The sequence below is a fragment of the Triturus cristatus genome, chromosome 3_2, assembly GCF_964204655.1.
Source record: "Triturus cristatus chromosome 3_2, aTriCri1.1, whole genome shotgun sequence".
NCBI classification, from domain to species: Eukaryota; Metazoa; Chordata; class Amphibia; order Caudata; family Salamandridae; genus Triturus; species Triturus cristatus.
Window position 1 is genome coordinate 421,431,361 of NC_140584.1, and position 16,683 is coordinate 421,448,043.

A 16,683-nucleotide genomic window follows, 5' to 3' on the forward strand; every position below is an offset into this window, starting at 1 on the left:
CATAGTTTTCCAAAGAAAAAACTTAGGGCCTAATTTATGAGGCCCCTTACGCTGCCGGAACGTCACTTTTTGTGATGCTCCGGTGGTGCAGGAGCCTGCACTAAGCTACTTTTTTTGGCTTAATGCTGTCTCGTAAATATGGCTCCCTTTAACACAGTTTTCTGCGCTAAAGGAGCATGCAATGGGTTTTGCTTGGGGCGTTCCCAGCAACATCCATGGCTTTTTGACACTGCCCAAGATTTACGAGAAATCGTAAATCTGAGGCAGCGCCAAAAACTTATGCCAGAGGAGAAATGTATTTATTACTCCTCATTTTTCCTTTTTCTATGTGTGTTGTATTCTGCAGCACACATAGAAAGAGAAAAAAGCCTCTTTTGATTGTTTCTGTGCAGGAAGGTTTTCCTTCCTGTACAGAAATAATCATCCCCGCAACGCAGGCACCCTTGCTTCATGGTGCAAAGGTGCCTGCGTTGGTGTATGGCGGCCCATGGTGCACCGGTGCAGGGTAAGAGGACAGGAATGCGCCGTGTCTGATCGATACAGCGCATTCCTGCCCTTTTCTTTTCCAGTAGGACAGCACAGCAGGAAGGCCTGCGGCGCTGCCCTATGATAAAACCTCATAAATGAGGCCCTGAGTGCTGAAATTTTGCCCTCTGTCCCCACATTTGATCATCACTGTTTCAGGGACATTTTCAGCAGCGTAGCTAATTTATTTATTTATGTTTTGCAAAAGTGGTGACAACGGAAATGCATGCAGCAAACGATATCCCAATGTGGTGCTGCGAAAGCTGGCAGGACAAACAATATTGCACTTTTGGCACCTTTCAAAAATTCTGTTTACTTTTAGTTTCGAAAAGTTCTTATTTGTTCACATGCATTAGGTGAAGGTGCAAGAATGCCAACAGATTACGTAGCAAAATAATTAAGACTGCTACCATTGTCTTAATGCCTTCTTTCTAGACTAATGATTAAGTCAATTTCCTTGTATGATGTCACTTCTGTATTATGACATGAGGGAAGTGATATCACTAGGGAAAGAGAGCATAATTGGGCAGTGATGGTCTGGATAAATCTGATAGTGTATGACCCATCATGCATCTTTAGAATATACATCGAAGAAAGATGCAAGGAGGGTTGACACATTCTGTAGTAAAGACAAAGCAATGAACACACATGAAAAATGAAGGCCACTTTCCAGGTGGAAAGCCTTATCCAGCTATGCACAAAGAGTCTGGAACACATTATGTACTCCCTTCAGGCTTGGCCCACCCATCCTGAAGTGATGCAAAAAGCTGAAAAAACTTTTCCTAAAGACAGGCTGTAGAAGGCAAAATGTTTGAGGCGCTATAGGTTAAAAACAAAGGGGCATATTTACTAGGATGGCGGCAAAGGGCGCTTAGTGATTGTTTATTTATCACCGTCTATCGCAGGAATGTATTGCCCTGGTAACGCGTTATTAACAACGCGTTACTCCAGGGCGAAATATTCCAGGGAAATGGGCCAACATCGCTGGAAAACCAGCAATGTTGCACCCAAAACGGAGATAGCCTTAGTGATACGACCCTGTGGTCGTATCACCATAATCCACCTCCCATGTGAGCTATGCCTTAGTCAGGAATTTAACAGACGTTAAATTCCTGCGTTAAGGCATAGTTAACAGGATTTAAAATATCGCTACCCCTCGTTGATGATATCACGAAGCTGGGGTAGCGATATTTTCCCATGGTGTTTTGTCAGGCACGCCTCCTTTGCATCTCATTAGAGATGCAAAGCGAGACATGAACAAAACGGGAGCTGAAACAAGGAAACACGCGCTAGCATGTCCTTGCAAATAATGCAATATAATTATCGCCGCTTTTTGGCTGAAAACGGCTGCAAAAGCTTCGATAATTATGTCACCAGCCCTTGATGATATGCCCCAAAGTATTTATTTCCATAGCAGATGCCCACGGCCAGGAGACATCCATTTAGTCTGAGAGACCAGAGTTAACTGATCTCACAGCACAAACTTCCTCTGGAAGTAGAACATAGATCTCATTAAAAGATATACAGAACATAAAATGAAGGAAAGTAATAAGGAGCGCGAGACGCACTACACATGCGTCATCTTTTAGCAATAGGAGTTATCCCAGCATCCAGTGCCCACTAAGACAATACAAATATCACCTCCACATACCTCGTCTCTCCTTCCCTGCCTCAGTGCTCTAGTCGATGTACACAATATTGAATTATTTGCCAACCCTCCTCAATGTACAGGGCTCTGTTGCTCATTAGCCATGCTTGCGCTGCATGAACACCAGTGTTAACATACACACGTGCAGCCGAAAGAAGGCAGTGCAAGCCTTTCGGGGGAAAAAAAACCTTTTTTACTACTCGTAGGAAGACTTCACCTCCTCACATACTTTGCAAAATCCTTCAACACTTGGTAACTAATCCTGGATTGAATGGGAATGGGATTATGAAGGCTCCATAGTTTTGTCCTCATTTCAGAAGGCGGTGCAAACACGGGGGAGATGTGTTGAAAAGGGCTGCTCCAAGCTTTGCTTTCTTTCTTCTATCTTTTTCCCCATCATAGCTGTGCGAATACGCTTTAAACTGTGTAATGAGGGGTCAGATTGTTTACTGAGAGGGTTTGGTTTCTCCCTTTGCATACGTTCTTTGAAGACTGTTCGAGCATTTCAGATCTGGCTCTGAAGCCGCCATTTTGGTGTTAACAGACCTTCCTATACAGCTTTAAAATGGAGGTTCCTTAGACAAAGAAGCCACATCTCAGCTGACAGGTGTCAATTCTTAACCCTTCGCAGTCTGGGCTACAGTGATGTTATCACCCTGACCTATACCTCTTTATTGCTGCCTCCAGACCAGGTGGTTTAAGTTCAATAGAGAAGCCCCCTATTGAACAGCCAGTTATGAATATTCTCGGCCACAGTAGAAATGTGAAGCTTTAATGTGAAATACTGGAAATACCATCTGACAAGCTCCTGGTAAATTAAGAGAAATTTTCAAGGTAGTCAAAGAAATATTCTGGTAGCTCGGAAGAGCTAATAAACAAATAGAATCCACCCATATGCGATAGGCGAGAAAATAGAAAAAAGGCCTGGAAATGGATGTGTTTCCTACATTGGTGGGAAGCAGGTAGTGTTCTTTAAATACCCCTTACACACTAAAAGGGCCCTTTGTGTCATGCTTCATCATAGGGGTCTTCGCGTCCCTCTACGGAACGCGGCGTGCTACTAACCAGCGGGTATGTGGGAGCACTGATGTAGTCACTATGTGTGGTGTGTGAGGGCGGTGAGTTCTAGGGCCAGGAGTGAATGGTAAGTGAGTGTTTAAAAAAATACCTGGCAAGTGAGGGCTACAAAGAATTTTAATATACCTCTGTGCTGGTATTGTTAAAAATAGTGTGGTGGAGGTTTTGTGTATTTAATGTACATAACCTCCTGTGTGCATCGACATGTTTCGAAGCCTAAAGCTTCTTCTTCAGGATGGGTGCACAGATCCCTACCCTATTCACATGCGATAGGAGCCGCGGAAGGGACGTTTGTAGCAGGTAGTGCCACTACTCAAAGTGCTATTTAGCACAGGGTTCCCTCCGTTTTTCGCAGGCTGATGATGCCACTGGCTTCATCTTAGCAAATTAACATTAAAGGTATTCACCTTGTTCCAGGCCAACTACCATAGTAGGCACATTTGGCATTGTTCTACACATAATATTATTTATGTAGTGCCGGTATTACGCTGTCGCATGTGAGTAGGATAGGGATCTGTGCACCCGTCCTCAAGAAGAAGCTCTAGGCTTTGAAAAATGTCGGCGCACACAGGAGGTTATGTACATTAAATACACAAAACCTCCACCACTCTATTTTTAACAATACCAGCACGGAGGTATATTAAAATTCTTTGTAGCCCTCACTTACCAGGTATTTTTTTAAACACTCACTCACCATTCACTCCTGACCCTACCACTCACCACCCTCACACACCACACATAGTGACTACATCAGTGCTCCCGCGTACCCGCTGGTTAGTAGCACGCCGCTTTCCGTAGAGGGACGCGAAGACCCCTATGATGAAGCATGACACCAAGGGCCCTTTTGGTGTGTGAGGGGTATTTAAAGAACACTACGTGCTTCCCACCAATGTAGGAAACACATCCATTTCCAGGCCTTTTTACTATTTTTTCGCCTATCGTATATGGGTGGATTCTATTTGTTTATTAACTATAGATGGGGAGATTGAATCCGCCCCTTGTGTCTTTGTGGACACTTTCCTTCTCCACTCCCTCCTTTGATATGTATGAGCTCGGAAGAGCTGTCTAATGAATTAGAAAAAAATCTTTCTTGAGAAGGTGGCCAAAAGCAGCAGTTTAATTTGTTCTGTCTACACTCCAGTGTTTCTGGCAAAATTACCTTTAAAACCATTTTGTAGTAAGTGAGCACACAGAGAAAATAATAGGAGGGGTGAAGGAGTGATGGGGCAGTGGTTTCACGCAGACACTAGTACTAGGGAGTTGGAGTCTGTCAGTACCCCAGCTGCTCAGTGTCAGCAACCCTTGTTGACAGGGCATTAAGTGGGCTGGGTCCTGTTGGTCAGCATTCCGTCCATCATTTGTTTGCAGTAACACTTTTCGCCCTATGTGGGATGGGTATGCCCAGACGTGGGTCTCTTGCTCACTGTGCCACTGGATTCAAGCAAGCCTGGCTGAAGAAGGGTGACATACCCTGAAACCGGTCCCAGGATGCTTGTTTCCGGTTCAGGGAGGACCTGGCCTGGCAGTTCGGTCTGGACTGTTCCCGTGAGGCACAGGGTCAAGACTGATTTTCTAATGCCTGGGTCCAAACTGGGCTGGTGTAGTGGGCAAAATAACGATGGATTTAACCCAGATCTTTTGACTGGGGAGAATGTTTGCATTGTCAGCATTCCGTCCATCATTTGGTTGCAGGTGCTCAGCACTGGCAGTTCTAAAAAGCAGGTGCTGAGACGGGTCCCTATCGGGCTCTCCATTTTTGCCCTCACCCTAAAGATGAAAAAAAAATATATCAATTTTTCAGCAGTACCACCCTTCACTGCTATTGATGTAACTTCAAAGAGACTTGTTATAGTTCTTTCATAGTCTCATAATTTCAGAACTGAAGCATTTTCAATATTATATACAATAGTTGTTGTTTATTTATCGTATGCAACTAACAACCATTCACAAAGCCAATAGTCCTGGTACGTTGCAGGTGTATTGTTGCTTGTTGTATTATATATCTGGATGCAATGACAGAAGCAGCAAAATACCAGTCAGGCCAGCATAATATGCTAAACTAGGAGTTTTTTCATCCCAATGAAAGTCCTGCTTGTTTACTATAATGGTTTCTGCTTCATTTCTATTGAATTATTGATTTACATTTAAGAATGATCATTGAGGCTCTCTGACGCCAAGGTAATGGAATTTGCTTCGACCTCTTATGAAAAGGGCAGAAAATCTTTGCTAAAGTAAGACAGCACTAAGATGGCAACATTTTCTAGTACAACACCCACATTTTGGAGTAATGATATGCACTATTTTAAATCCTATATTCGATTGTCTGAATAATGTATACATCAGTCTATCAGAAAACCTACTGGACAGCCTGCAAAAACTCGTAATTCCTCTGTCCAACTGGCCACCATCTCAAACAGAAGAAGCAGGGAGCGCATTGCTCAATGCCCGCCTCTATCCAGCATCAAGGCACTGAATAACATTCAGTATTCAGTGACTAACTTTCAAAGGAGCTGGTAATACGGATGGGCTCAAATGTTTCTTTACAAACCAGAAGCTGTAATTCACCAATCCAATGGCTAAAAACTTTGGGACTCATTTAGAATTGGTTGGAAATAGGGAGTTTGACAAAAATATGCAGCTGCTCTGTGCTCTCAAATCTTGCATACCCACGTCATTAAAAGATGGGCACACAGGTGTGTTTACGGCTGCAGAACTGCAGCTGTCTCAGCCCTTGGAAAGGCAGTGATAGCTGCTGGGCTGCACTCTCCATAGCAGTGCAAGGCCTATCACATATAATGTGGTCTTCCAAAACCATTTCCATCATTTTTGTCCTGTCTGCAACAGCCAGGCATATCATATTACGTCAGTTTCTGGTTGCAAAAAAGTTTTAATTTTATTTTCCAAAAGCAAATCCCTGCTCTGGGAGCTTGCCTTTGGAAAATAATAAAGTACCGATCAGTACCCCAGTACAGGGTCAGAGGCTCTGTGTGGTTTTTGCCCATGCTCCACCCATGGAACGCTTCCCCAATGTAAAGTGAATGCAAGGCAACGATATATACGCTGTGTTGCATTACTTTGTATTGACTAAACCATGCAAAACATGCAGAGTACCTTTGTGTGGCTTACTAAATCCTAGATAAGAAAATGCATTGCCTTGCGATAACTTGCATCGTCTAAGGATGACGTAAGACCTTGGTAGATCTGTCCCTTTGTTTGTAATAGAGGCAATGCATGTTAAGTTAAAATTTAAAAAAATTGTATAAAAGACTGATTGTCGAATAATGTGGTTGATAATATACTGATATGTAATCTCTCCCTGCTCTAATATTGACTTTTTCAGCCCTTGTCAAACAAATGTATTGGTCCCCAGATCCACTGGCCAAACTATCGGCAAGTAGATTGAATCAGTGGTCTTTTGTGGACTCTCTCTCCTGGCAAAGTACCAGCGGGCACAACGCTTGTCTTCAAATGTCTAGTGCATAAGAGCTCCCGGGTGACCTACATTACTTCACAAACACTTCATTGTATCTGGCACAGAGTGACCTCTAATCATCACCATACTTAGAGACTTCCTTGTTGTGAGGCCCAAGCTGGGTTCAGATGACCAGGTCTACTTTTTTATATTACCCATAATAATAACACAAAATGTTTCATAGTAATATTTTAGCTTGTTAGACTTGCCAATCCTTTTACACAGAATACATTTTAAGAAACTGGCTCTATTATTATACTGACATGCAATCCCTGGTGGTGGATCTCAGCTTATTTATTCTACAGGAAATGTCTACAGACATCCGGATGCACTATCAGAACTGGACATGGGGTAGCACAGGAGGCACCCTGGAATGGGGCCCCATTGCACAGCTTCCAAATCTCTGATGAGGTTTAAAGCTATATTCATGGTTTCCTGTATTCATGGTTTAGCTGTCTTCATGGTTTCCTGCATTAACGTTTAGCTGTATTCTTGGTTTCCTGTATTCATGGTTTAGCTGTCTTCATGGTTCCCTGTATAAATGTTTTAGGTGTATTCATGGTTTCCTATATTCATGGTGTATGCATTGCTTAGTTGTATTCATAGTTTCCTGTATTCATGGTTTAGCTGTCTTCATGGTTTCCTGTATTAATATTTTAGGTGTATTCATGGTTTAGCTGTATGCATTGTTTAGATGTATTCACAGTTTCCTATATTCGTGGTTTAGCTGTATGCATTGTTTAGATGTATTCATAGTTTTCTGTATTCATGGTTTAACTATATTCATGGTTTCCTGTATTCGTGGTTTAGCTGTATTCATGGTTGGCTGTATTCATGGTTTCCTGTATTAATGTTTTCCTGTATTCAGCGTTTCCTATATTCATGGTTTAGCTGTATTCATGGTTTCCTATATTCATAGTTTAGCTGTATTCATGGTTTCCTGTATTAATGTTTAGCTGTATTCAGGGTTTCCTACATTCATTATTTAGCTGTATTAATGTTTTCCTGTATTCATGGTTTAGCTGTATTCATGGTTTCCTATATTCATAGTTTAGCTGTATTCATGGTTTCCTGTATTAATGTTTAGCTGTATTCAGGGTTTCCTACATTCATTATTTAGCTGTATTAATGTTTTCCTGTATTCATGGTTTAGCTGTATTCATGGTTTCCTATATTCATAGTTTAGCTGTATTCATGGTTTCCTGTATTAATGTTTAGCTGTATTCGGGGTTTCCTATATTCATTATTTAGCTGTATTCATGGTCCCCTGTATTAATGGTTTAGGTGTATGCACGGTTTCCTATATTCATGGTGTATGCATTGCTTAGATGTATTCATAGTTTCCTGTATTCATGGTTTAACTATATTCATGGTTTCCTGTATTCATGGTTTAGCTGTCTTCATGGTTTCCCTGTATTCATGGTTTCCTGTATTAATGTTTAGCTGTATTCAGCGTTTCCTATATTCATGGTTTAGCTGTATTCGTGGTTTAGCTGTATTCATGGTTGGCTGTATTCATGGTATCCTGTATTAATGTTTTCCTGTATTCAGCGTTTCCTATATTCATGGTTTAGCTGTATTCATGGTTTCCTATATTCATAGTTTAGCTGTATTCGGGGTTTCCTATATTCATTATTTAGCTGTATTCATGGTCCCCTGTATTCATGGTTTAGCTGTATTCACGGTTTCCTGTATTCATGCTTTAGCTGTATTCATGGTTTCCTGTATTCATGCTTTAGCTGTATTCATGGTTTCCTGTATTCATGGTTTAGTTATATTCATGGTTTAGCTGTATTCACAGTTTAGCTGTATTCACGGTTTCCTTTATTCATGCTTTAGCTGTATTCACAGTTTAGCTGTATTCATGGTTATATTCATAGTTTAGCTGTATTCATGGTTTCCGGAATTCATGCTTTAGCTGTATTTCTAGTTTCCTGAATCCATGGTTTTCTGTATTCACGTTTTGGCTGTATTCATGGTTTTGCTATATTCATGATTTCCTGTACTCACGGTTTAGCTCTATTCATGGTTTCCTATATTCATGGTTTCCTGTATTCATGGTTTAGCTGTATTCATGGTTTCCTATATTCATTATTTAGCTGTATTCATGGTTTCCTATATTCATTATTTAGCTGTATTCATGGTTTCCTGTATTCATGGTCTAGCTGTATTCATGGTTTCCTGTATTCATGCTTTAGCTGTATTCATGGTTTCCTGTATTCATGCTTTAACTGTATTCCTAGTTTCCTGTATTCATGGTTTAGTTATATTCACGGTTTAGCTGTATTCACAGTTTAGCTGTATTCATGGTTTCCGGAATTCATGCTTTAGCTGTATTCACAGTTTAGCTGTATTCATGGTTTCCGGAATTCATGCTTTAGCTGTATTTCTAGTTTCCTGAATCCATGGTTTCCCGTATTCACCTTTTGGCTGTATTCATGGTTTTCTGTATTCATGGTTTTCTGTATTCACCTTTTGGTTGTATTCATGGTTTTCTGTATTCATGGTTTTCTGTATTCACGTTTTGGCTATTTTCATGGGTTCCAGTTGATCTCCTGTGTGGCTCACTGCTCCCATACAGTGTTCATGTGAAAGGCAAGTGCCTTAATTGCACCAGAGTTTCTATGATCAGTACAAGTTCCTTTTCTTAAAACCTTCCTTTTGTCTTTTATCTTCATTGAATAGTGCTACCTTCTATTATTGCCATTGGTTGGTGATGTAATTTGCCTTGTCCGGTATCCCTTTCACATTGTAAATTAGATGAAAGTGATATCATATGAGGGAAAGAACAGGTGTACCCCAGAGACAGGTTAACAAAGGGACTGCAAGCCTATGATGCATTCTTTATCTATCAAACGTGTTCTGCAAAACCAAGAGTGCACCAGGCATATCCGGGCTGCGGACTGATGGACACAATACCTAAAAGCCCCTTCATCAGGGCTAGAAACATTGCACCTTATTTCAAACAGGCAGGCAATGTCTGGCCACACCACACACCCCCACCCTCGATGAGACGTTGATGAAAAGTGCACATCTCAGCCTTTCTTGTTCAGAATGTTCCCATCACAGCTGTGAGAAGAAGCTCTAAGATTGTGAAAGGCGAATTCTGCAGCGTTTGATTCCTGACTGTATATCCTTTCTCGATTGAAAAACACATTAAAGGCACTTTTCGCCAGCGCCAATTGTAACCATGAATAAGCAAATGTTCCCCCAACTGAGAGACCTAGTTAGCAGGCGCAATTAGGCATCTTTTAACAAAGAATTCAGGTCCAATGTTCGCGGATGCTTTTGTATCTCTTGCCTTTGTTAAGCGCACTTTGTTCTTCCCACCTGAACGCAGCAGGGAAAGCATGCCTCTTCACTGCTGCCAACAGCCTATCAGGAGGCACTTTTTTTAGGTCACAAAATGGGCACTTGTCTGACAAGAGGACCTCACAGGGCGACTTGACCTTAAAACTTTGTTCTTAATTTGAAGTGAGAAAGAAAGAATGTGTTCGACAAGACGCGCCCACTCGCAGTTTGCATTAATGACCGAAGATCAGAGTGAGGGAGTTTGTAAACCCAAAGGCTCAACTTGTTCTTGCCACTCCTCATTGTTTTTAGAGCATTGCGTAATGAAAGATCAATGAAAAAATATTTCTGCCTTGGTTCTACCTGGTTATGATTTCTTCAATTATGCGCATGACCACCTACTTCTCTGTGAACAAATGTTCAAAATAAGCATGTCTACCAGGCTTAATCCTGAAAAGTGTTAAGGAGATTGGTCAAATTAAGAGTTAGTAGGGGACTCAAAAGTTAGTTTTTCCCTTTCAAAATCCCACCTGCAAGATTTCCTCACTGACAGTACAAATAAATCTTGCGTTGCTTGGATGAACAGAAAACTTGTCATAAAAATACAGCCTACGACATAGAAGTTACCGTGGTTCAAAAGAAATCTATTGCGACACCCTGTTTTTGAGCTATTTTTTTTTAACTTAATCGAATGGATTTACACCAAACCTAAAAAAGAGCACAAGCATTACAAGTGAGAGCAAAAACTAACTTCGATCTCAGATGACAATGTTCTATGATTTTTGCGGGAGCCACAACAAAAGGGAAAGAAAACTTTCAATACGTTATGTTTTTTCTTACCCACTTGACCAAACTGAACAACAACAAAAACAACATTAAAATAACATGCAGGCTTTGAAAAGGTTTGTGTAGATTCATCACACAGCACCAGAGTTATAAGCAATGAATTGCACAATTTTCCAGTGGACAAGAAGATTGAGTCACCTCATCGCTAGAGTCAATAGAAGTCTTTGTAATTTATTGACCATGACTTGTCCTGTTTCTAGTACTTTCCAATGGCTGCCATACCCTGGGCACCATACTTGCAGGTCCCAGGCATAGACAGTGCCCTGATGGCACTGCAGTCCTTTGTACTCTGCTCTGCCAGCCCCCGTGCCAGAGCGATTGCCGGTGGCTGAGACCTTTGCAAGCTTTCCACCGATCACATTTCTGTTTTTTCCATCCCAGAAAAATCTTCATCATTCTCTACTAATATTACACTGGAGCCCATGATACTGTTCTTAAAATATTACAGATGTCCTGGCAAAGCTTTACCTGAGCAGGCATTATAGTTAATCGGCAAAACCACACCACCTACCTGTTCTGACCAACAAGACAACTGTGACACCCACACAATCCACAGTTCATGATCTTACACAAGATATAACAAAGTACATCACAATTATTTCACCAATCGCATCATGTGGGCTTTCCTCTTTATGTATCTGCTGTCTGTCAATGACAGTATAGGCTTTCTTTTCAAAACAATATTATATGCGGAAGCAACATCAGTGATGTTATTGTTGAAGTGATAGGTAATATCATCAGCCATGTAAATAATGCCATTTGAGTTCATGAGCAGTGTTTTGGAGTGCTCTGGTTGTTCAATTAAATATAACAATTCTTATCAAGGGTTATATGGTTTGGTTTGATATTATCGTTTATTTAAACAATATACACAACAATCTGTTGTCACGGAGGACTTAGGCGTTTGCTGTTCTCCTTAGCCGGCCCATTGAACATTGGATCTGATGAGGTTGAAGCGCTGGGCCAGCTTGGCTTTGATTGGAGCCTGCGACCCACAGAGACCCTCAACCCTCTGATCATTGTCACCTTGTTTTGTCTCTGACTCCCTTCAACCATAGAAAACACACAGGGAAGGAAAAAGAGAGCATCACTAGAGTTCTGAGTTATTAGAAAGGGCGAACGACCTTTACAACGGGGTCGTTACACCGTGGTACGGTTACATCGCGGTGAATACAACGCAAGTCGTTACAACGACTTGCGTTGGATGGCGCTATAAACTAAGGAATAGTATGATTCACTATTCCAACAGCTTCCCTACTGTTAAGTAGGCTGGAGTTGGAATAGTAAATCATACTATTCCTAAGTCCAGCGCCCTCCAGCACAAGTCGTTGTAACGACTTGCTTTGTAATAACTGCGATGTAACGTACCGCGGTGTAACGACCGCGTTGTAGCGTCACATATTCATTAGAAAGACATGACCGGTGATCACAGATCTCAAGTTAAGGGTCAAATAATGCACACTACTGCTTATTTCTAATGACCTGTAGAAACATCATTGAAGAGAGAGCCATTTGGCAATAAGTACGTTTCTTCTCAAGTGCTTTCAGAGAGAGTTCAGCTGCCTGCAGAATTCGCAGCCCCTAAGAATATTTGAGAGGCATTGAACAGTATTTCTTGTAGACAATGATTCCTACTTCTTGTGGAGTTGTATTTAGCATTTGCTCAGTCCAACATCTGGCTGCCTAGGCATTGTTTGGTGTGCAGATCTCAACAGGGCTGGCTTTGGGGGTGCCATCGGTGTAGCCGCACTGAGCGCTGTGTTTAGGATTAATTTACGATTTAGAAGCAGCTGCTGCAGAGTTTCTTGTGCGTTTCACTTTCAGGCAGCAATAAGAATGTCAAGATAACTCTCTGTTGATTAATGTTCCTGCTAGAGAGAGATTGGAGTTTTGACTCGCCAGAAAGTAGCGCAGAAGGTTAATATGCCTGCTACAAAGAATAAATCTATATTTTAAGCGAATAGCTGAGCAGATTAGTAAAGCCAGCCTTTGCCAGCACTTTAAAACAAATGATATGTATGTGAGAGAGGGGCTATGGAGAGATGAAGGGCATTTTTGTTGGGTGGTAGTGATGGAATCTGATGAGGACGAGCATGGGGAAGGCGCCCATGACGGGATTGTCGCATTAGGCACCACCAGTGCTAAAGCCGGCCCTGGATCTCAACACAACATGCTCTGATTTCATTTAAGACCTGGGTAGAGTTTGCAGAGTTCTGCTACGTGGAACTCTCCGAAGAGCCGAAAAAACTCTGCTGTGCTTGGTGGAGTTCCGCAAGCAGCGGAGTATGGTTGGTCGTGTTGCTTGCGCTGATTTTTAGCACCAGTAGTTTGTCCCGCGCTATAAAATCTGCATGAACGGCACCATGTGCAGCGCAAAAGCGTGCTGCTTCTTTCTGCTGCTCAAGTAGATGTTGTAATTGAGCAGCAGCTTCCTCAATGCAAGCAGCAGATATGTCAACACGAGTGGTGGCTACCTGCTGCAACCGCCCACGTTGAGAAATCTCGCCGGGAGGTAGTCTAGCGTATTATCTTCCTCACGTGTGCTCACCAACTTAACATTGGTGAACCACACGAGAGGAAACACTCCGCTTTGCGCTGCTTCGCTGAGTTTTTTGGAACTCCGCGCACTATGCAGAGAGCGGAGTGGGCAAAACGCAGCGAACTCCATTGGCAGAGTGGAGTTCACCTCCCACCCCATTTAATTTACTGGCATTGCTTTTATTGCATAACCATTATAATGAAAACAAAATAACAGTCAAGATTTACAAAGGTTTTGCGTCAGGTTTGCGTTACATTTTTAATGCTCATTTGACACAAAACCTTTTCTGGGGATTTACAAACCAACACATATTGGTATTTGTGCAGGTTGTAAGGAAAAGTAATGCAAACCAACGCAACGCATTGCTTTACGTTACTTAGTGTATTGGAGGCATTACATGGGTGGTATATAGGCGTTCCCATGGACCACCCATGCTTTTTGACACAAAACCCTATCTAATAACAGTAGTTGACAGGGTTTTTCACCAATAATGCTCCTGGAAAGTAGGTGTCTTTTTTTCCACCTTTGCATGTGTGCTGCACTATATAGTACACTACAAAGGAGGAAAAGATTTAAAACGTGTCTAGTCAGAGTATGTATTTTGCACTAGAAGGGAACCTTTGAATGAATAAACCTATGCTAGCCTCACGCACACACCCTTGTACTATGGCACAAAGGTGTGTGCATGGAGCTATGCAGCAAAATTCTGCGCCGGCGCTAGGGAGCGAGAAGGAGAGTGCCATATCTCTGTAGATATGGCACTCCCAGTACTCTCTCCCTGTCGCGCAATGTAGCGCTGTACCTTTGGGTGCTGCGCTGCATTGCATGACACCTTTGTAAATCTAAGCCAACATTCTGTAAGGTACCAATTTGGTTAAAATGACATCCGGTTGTGCAAGCCAGTTAATATAAATTCCCAAGCTACAGCAAGTACACAAATGTTCACATGAGATGATATTATAGAATTTATACAATATTACCACTGCTCACTGGTCATACCCTTGATAAATATCTAGTAATATTTAAACCGAGATGCTCTGGTCTCAACACTTGGCAGAGCTTATTCGATTTGCAAGGGCCAGCGTTTCATTCAACACACTTTAATGAGAATACAAGTGGCAGAATATTGTTTCAGCACAAATATCATCTCATTCACAAAAGGGGTTCAGGAACATTAGTACTAAGTCCAGGTATGTGCATATCAAACAGAGCTGCTGTAGGCATCCTAGCCTAAAAATTAAATATCTATTGTTTTAATCAAATGATCCCCCTATCTCTGATTTGCATTTGAGCAGGCATATTCCAAGTATACCCAAAGTTTATACTGGTGAGCTAAAAGGAAACCAGGCTTGCTGAGTACCCTGTTCCTTGCCCACAGCAATAGCTACAACCACGCTCACACGGTGAAAAGCCAGTTCTGACCCTACCTGGAGAAAACACATCTCTGTCTCGACGTCTGCCACCGTGATAAGTGTTTGTGGTGAGCTTTTTTATGCATTTTTTTAAAATGGCCCTTCTATCTGGATGCCCAAAATGTGCCCTAGGTCTTAGGCTCCCAGATGACAAAATAGTTTTGTTTCACAGTGAGCGAGGAAATCATGTGAAGCATTCTCGAAAATGTGGAGGAGAGCAAAGCTTAACAAGGATCTTCCTGTGGGGAGAGCAGTACAGGGGCGGCTCCTCCATTAGGGTGGAGGAGCGTTGCCCCACTGCTTTTTCGCAGTGCGAGAAGCAGAAAGATAAAATGGTCTTTCAAATACCATTGTATGTTTCTGATTCTCGCGCTGCGAGAATGCAGAATGGTATGCCTGGTTGGGGACGGGTGGGTGGTTCAGGTCAGGGAGGGGCGGCTTGCCCAATGCTGTGGGTCCTGACTGTTTGGACGGCCCTCTGGGGCCGACCAAACCAGTGATGCGCACTCTGCATTTTCTCTATGTATGCTGCATGCAGCCTACATAGATAAAATGGCCTCCATACAAGCTCCCAGCTGGGCGCCATCTGCACCAATCACAATGCTGCCATTGCAGCGTTGTGATTGGCTTAGGGGAGGGAAAACAGCAGGAAAACGCGGGACTGGATAAGGTACTTTTTTTTTTAATTCCCTTCCGCACCCCGCTCGAACCCCTGCGTGACCCGCCTAACCCACCCACCCGCAAGTCATGCGAGCCGCGACAGGAGCAGTACTCTGGAAGCTGCAGGCATGACTACTCTGCATGCCAAGAGGAGGCAGGGAAAAAGGATTGGATACATGGGGCTTTATCTGTTAGTGGGTTCTGCATTTGCCAATCTCAAGTTTGCTGCCAAGTAGATAACACCTCATTGCTAAATGACAATAATATTTGCCAAGGCCGTATGTAAGGAAAAACGGACATTATCTTTACACGATCTATAATGACGTAAAAAGTCCTCAAATTGCCTAGCTAACAACTGATTTGAAAGCTAGAATTTTAGAGTTCTCACTTTTGTCACTCATTCATTTTCTATGTGATTTGTCAATGAAATGATGGTATAAATGATGGTATTTGTCAATCACAGAAAATTGTGCTCCATTCCAGGCACTGCAGTGAGTAACTAAGGGACCACTAGCAGTGTGTTCAAGAGTAATGGCTGTGAGAGCAGCGGAAACATCACTTGAATTACCAACACACTGTAGCAAAGAGTAGATGATCTTTGTGTTGTGAATTGTACTGTTTGCCGGTGCTGACTAAACATTTTCATACAGGCTGAACTCTCTGGAAGGCTGGGAGGGGTGTGAAAATTTCAACTGAGTTCCAGGGAATGCAGTAGATGTTAGACTGCCTCCAACATCAACAAATGGAAAAAATGGCCATACAAAGAACAAAGGATGAATCAGGATTGTGTGGGATCCCAGATGCAGGATTAGCAGATGGACAAGTTTCCTTGTTGTTTTAAAAATTTCAGTAGAGATATGATGTGCATTTCCAACTTTTTTGGAGTACAATCAATTGAAGATTTCTCCAGATGAGAAATTGTCCTTAAACACTTTAGTCCCTGTAACCGCACTATTGATTACATTTTGTAGGACCTACTATTTTGAAATGTTTTATTTTTGTGGTCACCCCTAAAAAGCGCATGACAATACTCTCTAACCATATGGAATATGGGTATGGTTGTATCTAAGATGGCCTATCCGGGTGGGTTGGAGAGCGTGAAAGTTATGTTTATTAATTAGCATTAAACGTAATGGGGTTGCCTGGTGTCCTTCAGAACCTGGGTATACAATGTTATGAGCCACAATGTGTTCTGTCGGGCTGCAAATGGCTG

At 42.2% G+C, this 16,683-nt stretch overlaps 1 protein-coding gene across 2 annotated transcripts in view; it reads left to right on the forward strand.

Moving 5' to 3' along the window:
- DLGAP3 (DLG associated protein 3) overlaps positions 1-16,683 on the forward strand; it is a 1,216,386-nt gene that overhangs the window by 1,128,859 nt on the left and 70,844 nt on the right. The window lies entirely within an intron of this gene.